The sequence below is a fragment of the Pezoporus wallicus genome, unplaced genomic scaffold (genome assembly GCF_028554395.1).
Source record: "Pezoporus wallicus isolate ANWC-B61680 ecotype Strahan unplaced genomic scaffold, APGP_CSIRO_Pwel_v1 contig_2, whole genome shotgun sequence".
Taxonomy (NCBI): domain Eukaryota; kingdom Metazoa; phylum Chordata; class Aves; order Psittaciformes; family Psittacidae; genus Pezoporus; species Pezoporus wallicus.
The window spans coordinates 4,391,243-4,397,261 of NW_026639478.1; positions in this window are offsets into that span (position 1 = coordinate 4,391,243).

Below are 6,019 nucleotides of genomic sequence, written 5' to 3' on the forward strand. Positions count from 1 at the left end.
TGGCTGCCCCCCTCGCTTATAGAAGCGCACAAGTTCACAAGGAGCTACTCTCCTCTACTTGTCTGGCGAGACGTATTGCCTTGCTGGTACCGCACTGCTGAGGGGGTTCCCGAGCAGCGGTGATGGGCCAGGCCCGCTGCCGCCCCCCCGGGAGGCGACGGAGATGGGCGTTCGGTGCAGGCCCCGCTGTGCTGGAGAGGGAGGTGGTCTAACCGTCGCTCTCCTCCGTTTCATCTTGCTTCACACCTCCCATGCCGTGAAGACGAGAATAGGCATTATTTTAGTGTTTAACTTCCCTTCACAGATCGCTGCTAAACTTCAGCCCCATCAGCTGTGCTACTGCGACTCCAGCTGCGTGCCGGCTTGCTTGTTTGCCTCCCCCTTTTTTTTTAAATAAAATGCTAAATCAAGAGCAACAAAACAATTCTTAATATAGGATGTGTGAGACTGATGGAAGTGACTCGCAGGGAGCGAAGAATTAAAATCTGTGGACAATATGGGTCTTAAAAGTTTCAAGTCATATTTGTTGACTGATGTGGAGCTAGTAAAATACTACCTTTTATTTCCTGCTTGTGGTATATAACTGATGCAAATCAAGAACCTGGTTTGTAAAGATACGCATAATTTGCTTACCTATGTAATCACTTAAGAGCCAATGTCATTTGTATCACTCGTTATGCTAGTACTCACTGATTTCAAGGTTTAAAAGAAATGGTTGAAACTCACAAGATAGTGAGAATGTTCATGCACATTCTGCCTGGATTCTTCTACTGAGATCAAAGGTATTCGTGGGTTGAGGTCTGTGACTTCTTTAACTGCCAGAGTTATTTGCGATCAGAATGTGTCCTGATTTTGCTTACATTTTTGTATCTCAGGCACTTACTGAGAATTAAAAGGGTTCTCCTGAGTCTCATCGAGCAGTCGTATGCTTCTTTATGTGTCTGATTGACCTCAGTTGCTGGCAGGCCAGGACCATTTCAGGAGATTAATAGAGTTGCACAAAGAAATTATTTTTTTTCCAAACAAAGTTTGGCTTTTCCTGATCTATATAGAAAGATTTATGGTTTTAAGTGGCTTGTATTAAAACTGTTTTACAATTATGATTACATGTTATCAGTGGTGTAACAAAGCTAAGAATAGCTCCAAGTGGATAATTTTTGAAACCTCATGAGTTTTGTAACTTGTTTGTAAAACCCATATTGTTGGTGTTGAAAATATGAGCAACTTTCTATGTTGGCAGTGGTGCTTAAAAAAGGAAAGAAAATGAAATAACAAAAGGCTTTGTTTTTCAACATAGTAGGTTCCTCCTTTCCTGGAGAAACTGTTAGCAACCTAATCCAAAAGGGGAATAAGAGAGAGATACGTAAACAAGGAAGGTCTTCACTGTGAAAGTTTTGGTTTAATTATTGTGCAGTTCTGTCAGTTCCTCAGACAAGTTTGGGGGGGGTTGTGTGTGTGTTCTTGCCTTCTTCTAGGCCTCCTTTTCCTTTGGATACAAATATTGAACAACTAATTTTTTTCAGGATCCAGCTGGTACTCTTGCTCAAGACATGTATGCGATACTAACTTCAGCAGTGTCTTCAGTATCAGCTGTGAGAAGAGACAGCAACTGTATATATGAAGAAGTCAAAAGACTAAAAAATGTTTTTCTACCTTCAGCTGGTTGTTACCATAGACAATTTCTGTAGTATTGCACATGAGACAGAAACTTTTTTTTAAACAAAAAGGTCTTAGAAGTCTCTCTTTTTTCTGCAGCCACCCACACTTTATTATAGAGTTGGTTCTGGATGATGTTTTCCAGCTCATGTGTTAAACAAGGGTTTTGATGTGTCTGAAACTGCCTCCTTGTCACTTTTATGAATCAAAAGGTTTAGCTTTTTGCAGAAATGGCACTGACAGAGAACTTCAGAGAGTTGAAAGAAAGTAATCCTCAAAACTTGGTAGATTTAGCCCCCAGTCTGTCTTCCATACTTTAACTTTCTTCTCAGCAGGGATAATGCTAAATATGGCTTAAATTAGTATTGTTACTCGACATGATTCCTCATTCTTTCTCTGTGTCTCCTTCCCTCCTTCTGCTCATACACACCTTTCCCTTTTTTCATAGTGGCTGCAGTCCTTGTTGGACCTCTTTAAGCCAGCTCAGGTAGCTAAGTCTGTTGAGGTTTATTTACCTAAGAATAAATCACAACATAAAGTAGACTGGGTGCCTTATTTTTCACTCACATAATTTAGAAACTGTAATCTGGTGCTGTAAGAGTTCACAAGAACAACATTTTCAGATTGTTAGCATTGAGCAGTTTATAAGAAGTCAGGAACATTAAAGGAAGATACTGAGTAAGCAAAACCAAACAATAGTTTCCAGCTGGATTGGTTGCTGATGTAGTTCAACCTGTTACCAGGTGAATATCACAGCCTACACAAAAGAGGTACTTTGTGCATTTGGAGTGATGATAAAAAGGGGGAGAAGGATTGGGAATTGCAATCTTCTCTATAGGCTACCAGTGTGCTGTTAACTTGTCTTTGCCTTAGTATATAACTTTATGTTCAGGATAGACTTTTTCCCATCCAAGCATGTCAGCAAATAGCTGTATCCCAGTACAAGCAACAGTTTATCACTATGGGTGGACTCACCTAAGTGTGTTACTCGCAGTGCAACTTGGATGGCATATGAGGAGGATGTTAACAGGATTGCTCAGATGAATTTGTTCTTGGCTTAAAAAATGTGTGTTGGTCTAAATTGGACAGTTCATATATTCAGACATCTTGTTTTAATGCTCTCTAGGCCCATATCACTTATTAGACTTGCTTCACAGTTGCTAGCTTTGTCCAAAATGATAAGGACTAAGAATTGGGGCTTAGTAATACAAAATTCAAATCTTTCATATCCAATGTCCATATATGCATAAGCTTCTAAAATCAGGGGCTCCAGATCCAGTTCTAATTACTTGGACTGAGGCCTGCATGTCGATGAGTTCCTTGCTTTGATGCGCTTATGGAGTTGGTTTTTTTTTCCTTTTTTATACTCAAAATTGTGATTACTAATTGTTTCATAACTTTCAAATCAAATATGTGCATATACAAATCTTTAGTTCAGAGAGGCAGATCACTGACAACAAAGCTGATGTTATATCCACCATACCCACTTTTTGTCCTATTGCTGCCTACCTGGGGATAAGTTACCATCATATCGTAACAACTACTCTCCTCCTTGCTCTTTGGCCTGAATTGCAGTGGGAGGTTAATGATTTTGTTTTCTTATTGCTCCTTGAAGGCATGTAACTGTATGTGACTGTATTTTAAGGACACAAATGCCTCCTTTTCTATTTCTGTTAAGTATAATTTGGAAAGGGCATTTGCAATTTTATTAGAATTTTCAAATTATTGTAATGCTTTACAGGAACTGGATCTTTTAGATGGTAAATATTCAAATGGCCTTGGAAAACCATAGACTTTTAAGAAAAGCAGTATATACAAAATCACTGTAGATTGCTGGTCATTTTTGTAACTGTGACCTAATTTTCTGGGGTTTTCAATTTCCATAGTCCTTTTTTATTATATCTATTTTATTTATTCCTGTATTTTTATTTTAGATAATATTGTATATTTATAGTCTTATATTTTAATAAGTATTAGAAATCTTTATATATCATATCATCACATGTAATGTTTGGATACTGTACGTTGATTGTTCCACTTCGTTTTCTCAGATTCTTGCACATTTTGGTTAGTAAATTCCATTTCCATTATAGCTGTTAGTTCATGTAAATATTTTCAACACTGGGGTTTGGTTTTGGGTTGATTTTTCTTTTGACCAAATTCCCTCCACCCAGTTTAATAGTAGTGTTAGAAAGCAGAACCGAAAAAAGGTGAAGTATGCAGGAAGTTCTTCCACCCCCTGATTTGTCTCAGATTGGGCTTAAATTTGCATTGTTTACCATCGCTGCTGAAATCAGTTTAAGGTATAAGTGGTGTTAAGACCTCATTATAGCTACTAAAAATAAACTATCCATATCACATACATATAAATCATTTGTCACATTTTAATGAGAGTAGTGCTATTGCTTCTATTTCACACTGTGGTTATCTTGTGATACTCTGTATCTTTATCTGTTATGCTTATACCTAAAAAATGCACTTACTTAATATTTTTCTAATTTACGCCTGTGCTTGAGTGCCACTTCCACCTGTTTCAATTCAATTCCAGAGAAATCATACTTAAAAATGACTGACAAGCACTTCTGTAATTAAGATTTTTAAATCCATTACAAAGATTCTGTTGACAATAGGAGTGTCAATTTTTTATCAAGAGCACAGCTCAATATTTTTTTAGATCAAAGTTCTCTATCCATTATATTACGGTAGAAAACAACAGAGTATGGCAAAATGACATTTCTAATAGCAAACAGCACATGAAGGCTAACTTCTGAATAACGGGGAAAGGGAGTAGTCATTTTAATTGTTTATGGACCAAAAGCTGAATAAATTCAGGGTAAATTGGGCCTCACAAATAGATTTCTGTTAAAGTCAGGGAAATAATATATCACTTTTCTTGTCATTGAAGACACACAATAAATCATGACAGTAGTTGCTGTGAGCAGCTTTACACAGTTAAATTAGCCTATGCATCTTACTCATTAAGAATCGTGTTGCCTGTATGTTTGCTTGTAAACTAGCTCAGGTCTGCAGTGAGTCCTGTAAATTTGGAGATGCAGAAAGACAGGCAAGGTTTCTGAGCAACCTGGTCTAGTGGAAGGTGTCCCTGCCCATGGATATAGCTAACAAAGACAATATATATGAAGTCTGTACTCTCAAAGCCAATACCTTGGAATACATACAGGCTCAAAGTAAATCTTGGTTAGACATCAAGAATCATCCCTAGTTCATTAGACCACATAAAAGAAAGCAAAGTAAAATGTAGATATCGGGTCAGAATGTTCGCCACAGAGGATTATATTAAATTTTAAAATGTCTAAAACCAGTAGTAGCAGGTGTGCCTAGAAATTGATGTTGTTCTACTTTCTGTGTAATGACTAACTGATCCTCTCAGCTTTAAGTGTTGCAGCCATTTCCTTAGTTATGAAAAAGAAGGGTTATTTTCAGTCTTGTTCTTAAGAATATGCTTTTAAAAACATGCATAAAAGCATTAAAAATGCTCAATTCATAGGCAGAAGCATGTAAAAAACAAACAACCCCCCAAAACCTGCCTGCTAAAATGGATGTATGGCTGCAGAAAGCTAGCAGATTTCACAATGCCAGCTGAGCAGTTCTTGTCCAGCCCTGATCGTCCTTTTCTTCCAGTTCACAGAAAAGATTCATGGTTGCTTTAGCACTGTAAGGCCATTCTGTAATGCCATGAGCAATTTCTTTTGATTTCTGAACTCCCACAGACTTTAGCTGGATCCAGGGCTGCTCCAGTATTCTCGTATCTTGGGGCTTATCGTTACACAGCGTACTTTCAGCTAGATCAAGAGTTGCCACAATACTCTTGTTTCTCAAGAGCTTGTTAGAGGGTGTACCTGCCACTGCTAGTTTTGATTGATTGAACAGTTTGTAAGTAACTTTTACCATATTGTTATACTTACAGAGCTCAAATTAAAAAATCAAAACAAGCAAAAAGCAAAAACAAAAAAAAAGAACCCCCTTGAAACACCTTGAGGCTATGTCAGTCAAGCAGTACAGTTCACAGCCTTCTGGAATAAAATTTCTTATTGCTGAAGAAATGGTATTTAAATCTAGATGGCTGACAGAGGTACATATGGAACTTCTCACATTTAGGTCACAAGTTCAAACATGGTCTTCATTACCTGAAAATTAAAACTCTCAATAACTGACATCTGTTACATAGCCAATATAAAATGAGCTGCTTTCTAAACTGGATAGCACAGAAGACATTATTAGTGAACTGGTTTCTAAGTGTACTCTAAACATGCACATTCAAAAATGTTTCTTCTCAAAAATGAAGTCTGGCTCTCAAAAAGAAGTCAACAGTACCAAGTTCTACAATTTTGCAAAGCACTGT